At 50.5% G+C, this 11,358-nt stretch overlaps 24 non-coding genes and 9 pseudogenes across 24 annotated transcripts; all 33 read left to right on the top strand.

The window, feature by feature from the left end:
• The first annotated feature begins 25 nt into the window (after window positions 1-25).
• Window positions 26-144, top strand: LOC115993234. Its single transcript, XR_004092858.1, has one exon. It is a non-coding gene; the product is annotated as a 5S ribosomal RNA (ribosomal RNA).
• A 219-nt stretch (window positions 145-363) lies between these two features.
• LOC115993338 lies at window positions 364-482 on the top strand (annotated as a pseudogene).
• Window positions 483-712: 230 nt separating this feature from the next.
• Window positions 713-831, top strand: LOC115993307 (annotated as a pseudogene).
• Window positions 832-1,050: 219 nt separating this feature from the next.
• LOC115993242 lies at window positions 1,051-1,169 on the top strand. The gene has a single exon (XR_004092865.1). It is a non-coding gene; the product is annotated as a 5S ribosomal RNA (ribosomal RNA).
• Window positions 1,170-1,388: 219 nt separating this feature from the next.
• LOC115993231 lies at window positions 1,389-1,507 on the top strand. Its single transcript, XR_004092855.1, has one exon. It is a non-coding gene; the product is annotated as a 5S ribosomal RNA (ribosomal RNA).
• A 231-nt stretch (window positions 1,508-1,738) lies between these two features.
• On the top strand, window positions 1,739-1,857 carry LOC115993268. The gene has a single exon (XR_004092890.1). It is a non-coding gene; the product is annotated as a 5S ribosomal RNA (ribosomal RNA).
• Window positions 1,858-2,087: 230 nt separating this feature from the next.
• On the top strand, window positions 2,088-2,205 carry LOC115993306 (annotated as a pseudogene).
• Window positions 2,206-2,436: 231 nt separating this feature from the next.
• Window positions 2,437-2,555, top strand: LOC115993220. The gene has a single exon (XR_004092845.1). It is a non-coding gene; the product is annotated as a 5S ribosomal RNA (ribosomal RNA).
• Window positions 2,556-2,786: 231 nt separating this feature from the next.
• Window positions 2,787-2,905, top strand: LOC115993266. Its single transcript, XR_004092888.1, has one exon. It is a non-coding gene; the product is annotated as a 5S ribosomal RNA (ribosomal RNA).
• Window positions 2,906-3,124: 219 nt separating this feature from the next.
• LOC115993163 lies at window positions 3,125-3,243 on the top strand. The gene has a single exon (XR_004092791.1). It is a non-coding gene; the product is annotated as a 5S ribosomal RNA (ribosomal RNA).
• A 219-nt stretch (window positions 3,244-3,462) lies between these two features.
• On the top strand, window positions 3,463-3,581 carry LOC115993230. Its single transcript, XR_004092854.1, has one exon. It is a non-coding gene; the product is annotated as a 5S ribosomal RNA (ribosomal RNA).
• A 219-nt stretch (window positions 3,582-3,800) lies between these two features.
• LOC115993225 lies at window positions 3,801-3,919 on the top strand. The gene has a single exon (XR_004092849.1). It is a non-coding gene; the product is annotated as a 5S ribosomal RNA (ribosomal RNA).
• Window positions 3,920-4,150: 231 nt separating this feature from the next.
• On the top strand, window positions 4,151-4,269 carry LOC115993301 (annotated as a pseudogene).
• Window positions 4,270-4,500: 231 nt separating this feature from the next.
• LOC115993303 lies at window positions 4,501-4,619 on the top strand (annotated as a pseudogene).
• A 231-nt stretch (window positions 4,620-4,850) lies between these two features.
• LOC115993319 lies at window positions 4,851-4,967 on the top strand (annotated as a pseudogene).
• A 230-nt stretch (window positions 4,968-5,197) lies between these two features.
• On the top strand, window positions 5,198-5,316 carry LOC115993322 (annotated as a pseudogene).
• A 231-nt stretch (window positions 5,317-5,547) lies between these two features.
• Window positions 5,548-5,666, top strand: LOC115993165. Its single transcript, XR_004092793.1, has one exon. It is a non-coding gene; the product is annotated as a 5S ribosomal RNA (ribosomal RNA).
• A 232-nt stretch (window positions 5,667-5,898) lies between these two features.
• Window positions 5,899-6,017, top strand: LOC115993271. Its single transcript, XR_004092892.1, has one exon. It is a non-coding gene; the product is annotated as a 5S ribosomal RNA (ribosomal RNA).
• Window positions 6,018-6,248: 231 nt separating this feature from the next.
• On the top strand, window positions 6,249-6,367 carry LOC115993396. Its single transcript, XR_004092938.1, has one exon. It is a non-coding gene; the product is annotated as a 5S ribosomal RNA (ribosomal RNA).
• Window positions 6,368-6,598: 231 nt separating this feature from the next.
• On the top strand, window positions 6,599-6,717 carry LOC115993346 (annotated as a pseudogene).
• Window positions 6,718-6,947: 230 nt separating this feature from the next.
• On the top strand, window positions 6,948-7,065 carry LOC115993290. Its single transcript, XR_004092910.1, has one exon. It is a non-coding gene; the product is annotated as a 5S ribosomal RNA (ribosomal RNA).
• A 231-nt stretch (window positions 7,066-7,296) lies between these two features.
• Window positions 7,297-7,415, top strand: LOC115993201. The gene has a single exon (XR_004092827.1). It is a non-coding gene; the product is annotated as a 5S ribosomal RNA (ribosomal RNA).
• A 231-nt stretch (window positions 7,416-7,646) lies between these two features.
• On the top strand, window positions 7,647-7,765 carry LOC115993174. Its single transcript, XR_004092802.1, has one exon. It is a non-coding gene; the product is annotated as a 5S ribosomal RNA (ribosomal RNA).
• Window positions 7,766-7,996: 231 nt separating this feature from the next.
• LOC115993455 lies at window positions 7,997-8,115 on the top strand. Its single transcript, XR_004092990.1, has one exon. It is a non-coding gene; the product is annotated as a 5S ribosomal RNA (ribosomal RNA).
• Window positions 8,116-8,346: 231 nt separating this feature from the next.
• LOC115993172 lies at window positions 8,347-8,465 on the top strand. Its single transcript, XR_004092800.1, has one exon. It is a non-coding gene; the product is annotated as a 5S ribosomal RNA (ribosomal RNA).
• A 231-nt stretch (window positions 8,466-8,696) lies between these two features.
• On the top strand, window positions 8,697-8,814 carry LOC115993241. Its single transcript, XR_004092864.1, has one exon. It is a non-coding gene; the product is annotated as a 5S ribosomal RNA (ribosomal RNA).
• A 231-nt stretch (window positions 8,815-9,045) lies between these two features.
• LOC115993473 lies at window positions 9,046-9,164 on the top strand. The gene has a single exon (XR_004093008.1). It is a non-coding gene; the product is annotated as a 5S ribosomal RNA (ribosomal RNA).
• A 229-nt stretch (window positions 9,165-9,393) lies between these two features.
• Window positions 9,394-9,512, top strand: LOC115993216. The gene has a single exon (XR_004092841.1). It is a non-coding gene; the product is annotated as a 5S ribosomal RNA (ribosomal RNA).
• A 231-nt stretch (window positions 9,513-9,743) lies between these two features.
• On the top strand, window positions 9,744-9,862 carry LOC115993183. The gene has a single exon (XR_004092811.1). It is a non-coding gene; the product is annotated as a 5S ribosomal RNA (ribosomal RNA).
• A 231-nt stretch (window positions 9,863-10,093) lies between these two features.
• Window positions 10,094-10,212, top strand: LOC115993472. Its single transcript, XR_004093007.1, has one exon. It is a non-coding gene; the product is annotated as a 5S ribosomal RNA (ribosomal RNA).
• Window positions 10,213-10,440: 228 nt separating this feature from the next.
• On the top strand, window positions 10,441-10,559 carry LOC115993299 (annotated as a pseudogene).
• A 231-nt stretch (window positions 10,560-10,790) lies between these two features.
• LOC115993278 lies at window positions 10,791-10,909 on the top strand. The gene has a single exon (XR_004092899.1). It is a non-coding gene; the product is annotated as a 5S ribosomal RNA (ribosomal RNA).
• Window positions 10,910-11,140: 231 nt separating this feature from the next.
• Window positions 11,141-11,259, top strand: LOC115993253. The gene has a single exon (XR_004092876.1). It is a non-coding gene; the product is annotated as a 5S ribosomal RNA (ribosomal RNA).
• The last annotated feature ends 99 nt before the right edge of the window (window positions 11,260-11,358 follow it).

Here is an 11,358-nt window from a genome sequence, read left to right as displayed (position 1 = left end):
AAGGATTTAACGCGCTTATGTTGATGGGTGCGATCATACCAACACTAAGGCACCGGATCCCATCATAACTCCGCAGTTAAGCGCGTTTGGGCGAGAGTAGTACTAGGATGGGCGACCTCATTGGAACTCCTCGAGTTGCACCCCTCTCTTTTTTTTCGAATTTTTTTTGTCGTTTACGTCGGTCCAGCACGCTCGCTTCGTAGGCTTAGTCTGCCCCAGGCCAAAAATACAAGCCGCTGCTCTCGTTTTGGGTGCTAATTTGGTGGCGGCGATCTCAAAATGCCCTCGGGCTGCAGCTCCCTGGTGTTAGAGTGCATCGCTGCATTCAGATCCTTTATAAGGATTTAACGCGCTTATACTGATGGGTGCGATCATACCAACACGAATGCACCAGATTCAATCAAAACTCCGCAGCTAAGCGTGTTTGGGAGAGAGTAGTACTAGGATGGGTGACCTCCTACCTAGTCCTCGTGTTGCACACCTCTCTTTTTCTTCGGATTTTTTTGTTGTCGGGCTTAACGTTTACGTCGGTCCAGCACGCTCGCTTCGTAGGCTTAGTCTGCCCCAGGCCAAAAATACGAGCCGCTGATCTCGTTTTGGGTGCTAATGTGGTGGCGCCGATCTCGAAATGCCCTCGGGCTGCAGCTCCCTGGTTTTAGAGTGCATCGCTGCATTCGGATCCTTTATAAGGATTTAACGCGCTTATGCTGATGGGTGCGATCATACCAACACTAATGCACCGGATCCCATCCGAACTCCACAGTTAAGCGTGTTTGGGGTAGAGCCGTACTAGGATGGGTGACCTCCTGCGTAGTCCTCGTGTTACACCCCTCTCTTTTTCTTCGGATTTTTTTTGTCGTTTACGTCGGTCCAGGACGCTCGCTTCGTAGGCTTAGTCTGCCCCAGGCCAAAAATACGAGCCGCTGATCTCGTTTTGGGTGCTAATTTGGTGGCGGCGATCTCGAAATGCCCTCGGGCTGCAGCTCCCTGGTGTTAGAGTGCATCGTTGCATTCGGATCCTTTATAAGGATTTAACGCGCTTATGCTGATGGGTGCGATCATACCAACACTAATGCACCGGATCCCATCCGAACTCCACAGTTAAGCGTGTTTGGGGTAGAGCAGTACTAGGATGGGTGACCTCCTGCGTAGTCCTCGTGTTGCACCCCTCTCTTTTTCTTCGGATTTTTTTTGTCGTTTACGTCGGCCCAGCACGCTCGCTTCGTAGGCTTAGTCTGCCCAAGGCCAAAAATACGAGCCGCTGATCTCGTTTTGGGTGCTAATTTGGTGGCGGGGATCTCGAAATGCCCTCGGTCTGCAGCTCCCTGGTGTTAGAGTGCATTGCTGCATTCGGATCCTTTATAAGGATATAACGCGCTTATGCTGATGGGTGCTATCATACCAACACTAATGCACCGGATCCCATCAGAACTCCGCAGTTAAGCGTGTTTGGGGTAGAGTAGTACTAGGATGGGTGACCTCCTGCGTAGTCCTCGTGTTGCACCCCTCTCTTTTTCTTCGGATTGTTTTTGTCGTCGGGCTTAACGTTTTCGTCAGTCCAGCACGCCTGCTTCGTAGGCTTAGTCTGCCCCAGGCCAAAAATATGAGCCGTTGATCTAGTTTTGGGTGCTAATTTGGTGGTGGCGATCTCGAAATGCCTTCGGCCTGCAGCTCCCTGGTGTTAGAGTGCGTCGCTGCATTCGGATCCTTTAATAGGATTTAACGCGCTTATACTGATGGGTGCGATCATACCAACACGAATGCACCAGATTCAATCAAAACTCCGCAGCTAAGCGTGTTTGGGAGAGAGTAGTACTAGGATGGGTGACCTCCTACGTAGTCCTCTTGTTGCACACCTCTCTTTTTTTTCGGATTTTTTTGTTGTCGGGCTTAACGTTTACGTCGGTCCAGCACGCTCGCTTCGTAGGCTTAGTCTGCCCCAGGCCAAAAATACGAGCCGCTAATCTCGTTTTGGGTGCAAATTTGGTGGCGGTGATCTCGAAATGCCCTCGGGCTGCAGCTCCCTGGAGTTAGAGTGCATCGCTGCATTCGCATCCTTCATAAGGATTTCACGCGCTTGTGCTGATGGGTGGAATCATACGAACACTAACGCTCCGGATCCCATCAGAACTCCGCAGTTAAGCGTGTTTGGGCGAGAGCAGTACAAGGATGTGTGACTCCTGGGAAGTCCTCGTGTTGCAGCCCTCTCTTTTTCTTCGGATTTTTTATATCGTCGGGCTTACCGTTTACGTCGGTCCAGCACGCTCGCTTCGTAAGCTTAGTCTGCCCCAGGCCAAAAATATGAGCCGTTGATCTAGTTTTGGGTGCTAATTTGGTGATGGCGATCTCGAAATGCCTTCGGGCTGCAGCTCCCTGGTGTTAGAGTGCATCTCTGCATTCGGATCCTTTATAAGGATTTAACGCGCTTATGCTGATGGGTGTGATCATACCAACACTAATGCACCGCATCCCATCAGAATTCCGCAGTTAAGCGTGTTTGGGCAAGAGTAGTAGCAGGATGGGTGACCTCCTGGGAAGTCCTCGTGTTGCACCCCTCTCTTTTTCTTCGGATTTTTTTTTTCGTCGGGCTTAACATTTACGTCGGTCCAGCACTCTTGATTCGTAGAGTTAGTCTGCCCCAGGCCAAAAGTACGAGCCGCTAATCTAGTTTTGGGTGCTAATTTGGTGGCGGCGATCTCGAAATGCCTTCGAGCTGCAGCTCCCTGGTGTTGGAGTGCATCGCTGCATTCGGATCCCTTATAAGGATTTAACGTGCTTATGTTGATGGGTGCGATCATACCAACACTAAGGCACCGGATCCCATCAGAACTTCACAGTTAAGCGTGTTTGCGTGTGAATAGTACTAGGATGGGCAACCTCCTGGGAAGGCCTCGTGTTGCACCCCTCTCTTTTTCTTCGGATTTTTTTTATCGTTTACGTCGGTCCAGCACGCTCGCTTCGTAGGCTTAGTCTGCCCCAGGCCAAAAATACGAGCCGCTGCTCTCGTTTTGAGTGCTAATTTGGTGGCGACGATCTCGAAATGCCCTCGGGCTGTAGCTCCCTGGTGTTAGAGTGAATCGCTGCATTCGTATCCTTTATAAGGATTTAACGCGCTTATGCTGATGGGTGCGATCATACCAACACTAATGCACCGGATCCCATCAGAACTCCGCAGTTAAGCGTGTTTGGTCGAGAGTAGTACTAGGATGGGTGACCTCCTGGGAAGTCCTCTTGTTGCACCCCTCTCTTTTTCTTCGGATTTTTTTTGTCGTTTACATCGGTCCAGCACGCTCGCTTCGTAGGCTTAGTCTGCCCCAGGCCAAAAATACGAGCCGTTGATCTCGTTTTGGGCGCTAATGTGGTGGCGCCGATCTCGAAATGCCCTCGGGCTGCAGCTCCCCGGTGTTAGGGTGCATCGCTGCATTCGGATCCTTTATAAGGATTTAACGCGCTTATGCTGATGGGTGCGATTATACCAACACTAATGCACCGGATCCCATCAGAACTCCGCAGTTAAGCGTGTTTGGGGTAGAGCAGTACTAGGATGGGTGACCTCCTGCGTATTCCTCGTGTTGCACCCCTCTCTTTTTCTTCAGATTTTTTTTGTCATTTACGTCGGTCCAGCACGCGCGCTTCGTAGGCTTAGTCTGCCCTAGGCCAAAATTACGAGCCGCTGATCTCGTTTTGGCTCCTAATTTGTTGGCGGCGATCTCGAAATGCCCTCGGGCTGCAACTCCCTTGTGTTAGAGTGCATCGCTGCATTCGGATCCATTATAAGGATTTAACGCGCTTATGCTGATGGGTGCGATCATACCAACACTAATGCACCGGATCCCATCAGAACTCCGCAGTTAAGCGTGTTTGGGGTCGAGCAGTACTAGGATGGGTGACCTCCTGCGTAGTCCTCGTGTTGCACCCCTCTCTTTTTCTTCGTATTTTTTTTGTCGTCGGGCTTAACGTTTTCGTCAGTCCAGCACGCCTGCTTCGTAGGCTTAGTCTGCCCCAGGCCAAAAATACGAGCTGCTAATCTCGTTTTGGGTGCTCATTTGGTGGCGGCGATTTCAAAATCCCCTCGGGCTGCTGCTCCCTGGAGTTAGAGTGTATCGCTACATTCGGATCCTTCATAAGTATTTAACGTGCTGATGCTGATGGGTGCGATCATACCAACACTAATGCACCGGATCCCATCAGAACTCCACAGTTAAGCGTGTTTGGGGTAGAGCCGTACCAGGATGGGTGACCACCTGCGTAGTCCTCGTGTTGCACCCCTCTCTTTTTCTTCCGATTTTTTTTGTCGCCGGGCTTAACGTTTACGTCGGTCCAGCACACTCGCTTCGTAGGCTTAGTCTGCCCCAGGCCAAAAATACGAGGCGCTAATCTCGTTTTAGGTGCTAATTTGGTGGCAGCGAACTCTTAATTCCCACGGGCTGCAGCTCCCTGGTGCTAGAGTGCATCGCTGCATTCGGATCCTTTATATGGATTTAACGCGCTTATGCTGATGGGTGCGATCATACCAACACTAATGCACCGGATTCAATCAAAACTCCGCAGCTAAGCGTGTTTGGGAGAGAGTAGTACTAGGATGGGAGACCTCCTACGCAGTCCTCGTGTTGCACACCTCTCTTTTTCTTTGGATTTTTTTTGTCGTCGGGCTTAACGTTTACGTCGGTCCAGCACGCTCGCTTCATAGGCTTAGCCTGCCCCAGGCCAAAAATACGAGCCGCAAATCTCGTTTTGGGTGCTAATTTGGTGGCGGCCATCTCGAAATGCCCTCGGGCTGCAGCTCCCTGGAGTTAGAATGCATCGCTACATTCGGATCCTTCATAAGGATTTAACGCGCTTATGCTGATGGTTGGAATCATACCAACACAACGCACCGGATCCCATCAGAACTTCGAAGTTAAGCGTGTTTGGGCGAGAGTAGTCCTAGGATGTGCGACTCCTGGGAAGTCCTCGTGTTGCACCCCTCAATTTTTCTTCGGATTTTTTTGTCGTCGGGTTTACCGTTTACGTCGGTCTAGCACGCTCGCTTCGTAGGCTTAGTCTGCCCCAGGCCCAAAATACGAGCCGCTAATCTCGTTTTGGGTGCTAATTTGGTGGCGGCGATCTCGAAATGCCCTCGAGCTGCAGCTCCCTGGTGTCAAATTGCATTGCTGCATTCGGATCCTTTATCAGAATTTAACGCGCTTATGCTAATGGGTGCGATCATACCAACACTAATGCACCAGATTCAATCAGAACTCCGCAGTTAAGCGTGTTTGGGGGAGTGAAGTACTAGGATGGGTGACCTCCTGCGTAGTCCTCGTGTTACACCCCTCTCTTTTTCTTCGAATTTTTTTTGTCGTCCGGCTTAACGTTTTCGTCAGTCCAGCACACTTGCTTCGTAGGCTTAGTCTGCCCCAGGCCAAAAATACGAGCTGCTAATCTCGTTTTGGCTGCTAATTTGGTGGCGGCGATCTCGAAATGCCCTCGGGCTGCTGCTCCCTGGTGTTAGAGTGCATCGCTGCGTTCGGATCTTTTATAAGGATTTAACGCGCTTATGCTGATGGGTGCGATCATACCAACACTAATGCACCGGATCCCATCAGAACTCCGCAGTTAAGCGTGTATGGGCGAGAGAAGTACTAGTATGGGTGACCTCCTGCGAAGTACTCGTGTTGCACCCCTCTCTTTTTCTTCTGATTTTTTTTGTCGTCGAGCTTAACGTTTACATCGGTCTAGCACGCTCGCTTCATAGGCTTTAGTTTTCCCCAGGCCAAAAATACGAGCCACTAATCTCGTTTTGGGTGCTAATTTGGTGGTGGCCATCTCGAAATGCCCTCGGGCTGCAGCTACCTGGAGTTATAGTGCATCGCTGCATTCCGATCCTTTATAAGGATTTCACGCGCTTATGCTGATAGGTGCGATCATACCAACACTAATGCACCGGATCCCATCAGAACTCCGTAATTAAGCGTGTATGGGTGAGAGTAGTACTAGGATGGGTGACCTCCTGCATAGTCCTCGTGTTGCATCCCTCTCTTTTTCTACGGATTTTTTTTGTCGTCGACCTTACCGTTTTCGTCGGTCCAGCACGCTCCGTTCGTTGGATTAGTCTGCCCCAGGCCAAAAATACGAGCCGATGATCTCGTTTTGGGTGCTAATTTGGTGGCGGCGATCTCGAAATGCCCTCGGGCTGTAGCTCCCTAGTGTTAGAGTGAATCGCTGCATCCGGATCCTTGATAAGGATTTAACGCGCTTATGCGGGTGGGTGCGATCATACCAACACTAATGCACCGGATCCCATCAGAACTCCGCAGTTAAGCGTGTTTAGGCGAGAGTAGTACTAGGATGGGTGACCTCCTGGGAAGTCCTCGTGTTGCACCCCTCTCTTTTTCTTCAGATTTCTTTTGTCGTCGGGCTTAACGTTTACGTCGGTCCAGCACGCTCGCTTTGTAGGCTTAGTCTGCCCCAGTCCAATAATACGAGGCGCTAATCTCGTTTTAGGTGCTAATTTGGTGGCGGCGAACTCGTAATGCCCTCGGGCTGCAGCTCCCTGGTGTTAGAGTGCGTCGCTGCATTCGGATCCTTTATAAGGATTTAACGCGCTTATGCTGATGGGTACGATCATACCAACACCAACGCACCAGATTCAATCAAAACTCCGCAGCTAAGCGTGTTTGGGAGAGAGTAGTACTAGGATGGGTGACCTCCTACGTAGTTCTCGTGTTGCACACCTCTCTTTTTCTTTGGATTTTTTTGTCGTCGGGCTTAACGTTTACGTCGGTCCAGCACGCTCGCTTCGTAGGCTTAGTCTGCCCCAGGCCAAAAATACGAGCCGCTAATCTCGTTTTGGGTGCAAATTTGGTGGCGGTGATCTCGAAATGCCCTCGGGCTGCAGCTCCCTGGAGTTAGAGTGCATCGCTGCATTCGGATCCTTCATAAGGATTTAACGCGCTTGTGCTGATGGGTGAAATCATACCAACAGTAACGCTCCGGATCCCATCAGAACTCCGTAGTTAAGCGTGTTTGGGCGAGAGCAGTACTAGGATGTGTGACTCCTGGGAAGTCCTCGTGTTGCAGCCCTCTCTTTTTCTTCTGATTTTTTTTATCGTCGGGCTTACCGTTTACGTCGGTCCAACATGCTCGCTTCGTAGGCTTAGTCTGCCCCAGGCCAAAAATACGAGCCGTTGATCTAGTTTTGGGTGCTAATTTGGTGGCGTTGATCTCGAAATGCCTTCGGGCTGCAGCTCCCTGGTGTTAGAGTGCATCGCTGCATTCGGATCCTTTATAAGGATTTAACGCGCTTATGTTGATGGGTGCGATCATACCAACACTAATGCACCGGATCTCATCAGAACTTCGCAGTTAAGCGTGATTGGGCGAGAGTAGTACTAGGATGGGTGACCTCCTGGGAAGGCCTCGTGTTCCACCCCTCTCTTTTTCTTCGGGTTTTTTTTGTCGTCGAGCTTAACGTTTACGTCGGTCCAGCACGCTCGATTCGTAGGCTTAGTCTGCCCCAGGCCAAAAATGCGAGCCACTAATCTCGTTTTGGGTGCTAATTTGGTGGCGGCGATCTCGAAATGCCCTCGGGCTGCAGCTCCCTGGTGTTAGAGTGCATCGCTGCGTTCGGATCCTTTATAAGGATTTAATGCGCTTATGATGATGGGTGCGATCATACCAACACTAATGCACCGGATCCCATCAGAACTCCGCAGTTAAGCGTGTTTGGGGGAGAGTAGTACTACCATGGGTGACCTCCTGCGAAGTCCTCATGTTGCACCCCTCACTTTTTCTTCGAATTTTTTTTGTCGTCGGGCTTAACGTTTACGTCGGTCCAGGACGCTCGCTTCATAGGCTTAGTCTGCCCCAGGCCAAAAATACGAGCCGCTGATCACGTTTTGGGTGCTAATTTCGTGGCGGTGATCTCGAAATGCCCTTGGGCTGCAGTTCCCTGGTGTTAGAGTGCATCGCTGCATTCGGATCCTTTATAAGGATTTAACGCGCTTATGCTGATGGGTGCGATCATACCAACACTAATGCACCGGATCCCATCAGAACTCCGCAGTTAAGCGTGTATGGGCGAGAGTAGTACTAGGATGGGTGACCTCCTGCGAAGTGCTCGTGTTGCACCCCTCTCTTTTTCTTCGGATTTTTTTTGTCGTCGAGCTTACCGTTTACGTCGGTCTAACACGCTCGCTTCGTAGGATTAGTCTGCCCCAGGCCAAAAATACGAGCCGATGATCTCGTTTTGGGTGCGAATTTCGTGGCGGCAATCCCGAAATGCCCTCGGGCTGCAGCTCCCTGGTATTAGAGTGCATCGCTGCATTCGGATCCCTTATAAGGATTTAACGCGCTTATGTTGATGGGTGCAATCATACCAACACTAATGCACCGGATCCCATCAGAACTCCGCAGTTAAGCGTGATTGGGCGAGAGTAGTACTAGGATGGGTGACCTCCTGGGAAGGCCTCGTGTTCCACCCCTCTCTTTTTCTTCGGATTTTTTTTGTCGTCGAGCTTAACGTTTACGTCGATCCAGCACGCTCTCTTCGTAGGCTTAGTCTGCCCCAGGCCTAAAATACGAGCCACTAATCTCATTTTGGGTGCTAATTTGGTGGCGGCGATCTCGAAATGCCCTCGGGCTGCAGCTCCCTGGTGTTAGAGTGCATCGCTGCGTTCGAATCCTTTATAAGGATTTAATGCGCTTATGATGATGGGTGCGATCATACCAGCACTAATGCACCGGATCCCATCAGAACTCCGCAGTTAAGGTGTTTGGGGGAGAGTAGTACTACCATGGGTGACCTCCTGCGAAGTCCTCATGTTGCACCCCTCACTTTTTCTTCGGATTTCTTTTGTCATCGGGCTTAACGTTTACGTCGGTCCAGCACGCTCGCTTCGTAGGCTTAGTCTGCCCCAGGCCAAAAATACGAGCCGCTAATCTCGTTTTTAGTGCTAATTTCGTGGCGGCAATCTCGAAATGCCCTTGGGCTGCAGCTCCCTGGTGTTAGAGTGCATCGCTACATTCGGATCCTTTATAAGGATTTAACGCGCTTATACTGATGGGTGCGATCATACCAACACTAATGCACCGGATCCCATCAGAACTCCGCAGTTAAGCGTGTATGGGTGAGAGTAGTACTAGGATGGGTGACCTCCTGCGAAGTGCTCGTGTTGCACCCCTCTTTTTCTTAGGATTTTTTTTGTCGTCGAGCTTACCGTTTACGTCGGTCCAACACGCTCGCTTCGTAGGATTAGTCTGCCCCAGGCCAAAAATACGAGCCGGTGATCTCGTTTTGGGTGCGAATTTCGTGGCGGCAATCCCGAAATGCCCTCGTGCTGCAGCTCCCTAGTGTTAGAGTGCATCGCTGCATTCGGATCCCTTATAAGGATTTAACGCGCTTATGTTGATGGGTGCGATCATACCAACACTAATGCACCGGATCCCATCAGAACTCCGCAGTTAAGCGTGATTGGGCAAAAGTAGTACTAGGATGGGTGACCTCCTGGGAAGGCCTCGTGTTCCACCCCTCTCTTTTTCTTCGGATTTTTTTTGTCGTCGAGCTTAACGTTTACGTCGGTCCAGCACGCTCTCTTCGTAGGCTTAGTCTGCCCCAGGCCTAAAATACGAGCCACTAATCTCATTTTGGGTGCTAATTTGGTGGCGGCGATCTCGAAATGCCCTCGGGCTGCAGCTCCCTGGTGTTAGAGTGCATCGCTGCGTTCGGATCCTTTATAAGGATTTAATGCGCTTATGATGATGGGTGCGATCATACCAGCACTAATGCACCGGATCCCATCAGAACTCCGCAGTTAAGCGTGTTTGGGGGAGAGTAGTACTACCATGGGTGACCTCCTGCGAAGTCCTCATGTTGCACCCCTCACTTTTTCCTCGGATTTTTTTTGTCGTCGGGCTTAACGTTTACGTCGGTCCAGCACGCTCGCTTCGTAGGCTTAGTCTGCCCCAGGCTAAAAATACGAGCCGCTAATCTCGTTTTGAGTGCTAATTTCGTGGCGGCAATCTCGAAATGCCCTCGGGCTGCAGCTCCCTGGTGTTAGAGTGCATCGCTGCATTCGGATCCTTTATAAGGATTTAACGCGCTTATGCTGATGGGTGCGATCATACCAACACTAATGCACCGGATCCCATCAGAACTCCGCAGTTAAGCGTGTATGGGTGAGAGTAGTACTAGGATGGGTGACCTCCTGCGAAGTGCTCGTGTTGCACCCCTCTTTTCTTAGGATTTTTTTTGTCGTCGAGCTTACCGTTTACGTCAGTCCAACACGCTCACTTCGTAGGATTAGTCTGCCCCAGGCCAAAAATACGAGTCGATGATCTCGTTTTGGGTGCTAATTTCGTGGCGGCAATCTCGAAATGCCCTCGGGCTGCAGCTCCCTGGTGTTAGAGTGCATCGCTGCATTCGGATCATTTATAAGGATTTAACGCGCTTATGCTGATGGGTACGATCATACCAACACTAATGCACCGGATCCCATCAGAACTCTGCAACTAAGCGTGTTTCGGCGAGAGTAGTACTAGGATAGGTGACATCCTGGGAAGTCCTCGTGTTGCACCCATCTCTCTATTTTCGGATTTTTTTTGTCGTCGTGCTTATCGTTTACGTCGGTCCAGCACGCTCGCTTTGTAGGCTTAGTCTGCCCCAGGCCAAGAATACGAGCGGCTGATCTCGTTTTGGGTGCTAATTTGGTGGCGGTGATCTCGAAATCCCCTCTCGTTGCACCTCCCTGGTGTTAGAGTGCATCTTTGCATTCGGATCCAATGTTAGAATTTAACGCGCTTATGCTGATGGGTGCGATCATACCAACACTAATGCACCGGATTCCATCCGAACTCCGCAGTTAAGAATGTTTGGGCAAGAGTAGTACGAGGATCTGTGACCTCCTGGGAAGACCTCGTGTTGCACCCCTCTCTCTTTCTTCGAATTTTTTTTGTCGTCGGGCTTGTCGTTTCCGTTAGTCCAACACGCTCAGTTTGTAGGGTTAGTCTGCCCCAGGCCGAAAATACGAGCCACTGATCTCATTTTGGTTGCTAATTTGCTGGCGGTGATCTCAAAATCCCCTCAGGTTGCACCTCCCTGGTGTTAGAGTGCATGGCTGCATTCAGATCCTTTATAAGAATTTAACGCTCATATGCTGATGGGTGCGATCATACCAACACTGATGCACCAGATTCCATCAAAGCTCCGCAGTTAAGCATGTTTGGGCGAGAGTAGTACTAAGATGGGTGACCTCCTGGGAAGTCCTTGTGTTATACCCCTGTCTTTTTCTTTGGATTTTTTTTGTCGTCGGGCTTATCGTTTACGTCGGTCCAGCACACTCGCTTGGAAGGCTTAGTCTACCCCAAGCCAAAAATTCG

This window comes from Quercus lobata, chromosome 5 (assembly GCF_001633185.2).
Source record: "Quercus lobata isolate SW786 chromosome 5, ValleyOak3.0 Primary Assembly, whole genome shotgun sequence".
NCBI lineage: Eukaryota > Viridiplantae > Streptophyta > Magnoliopsida > Fagales > Fagaceae > Quercus > Quercus lobata.
Note: the sequence above shows the minus strand (reverse complement) of the source record. Positions and strands in the feature narration are given on the sequence as shown.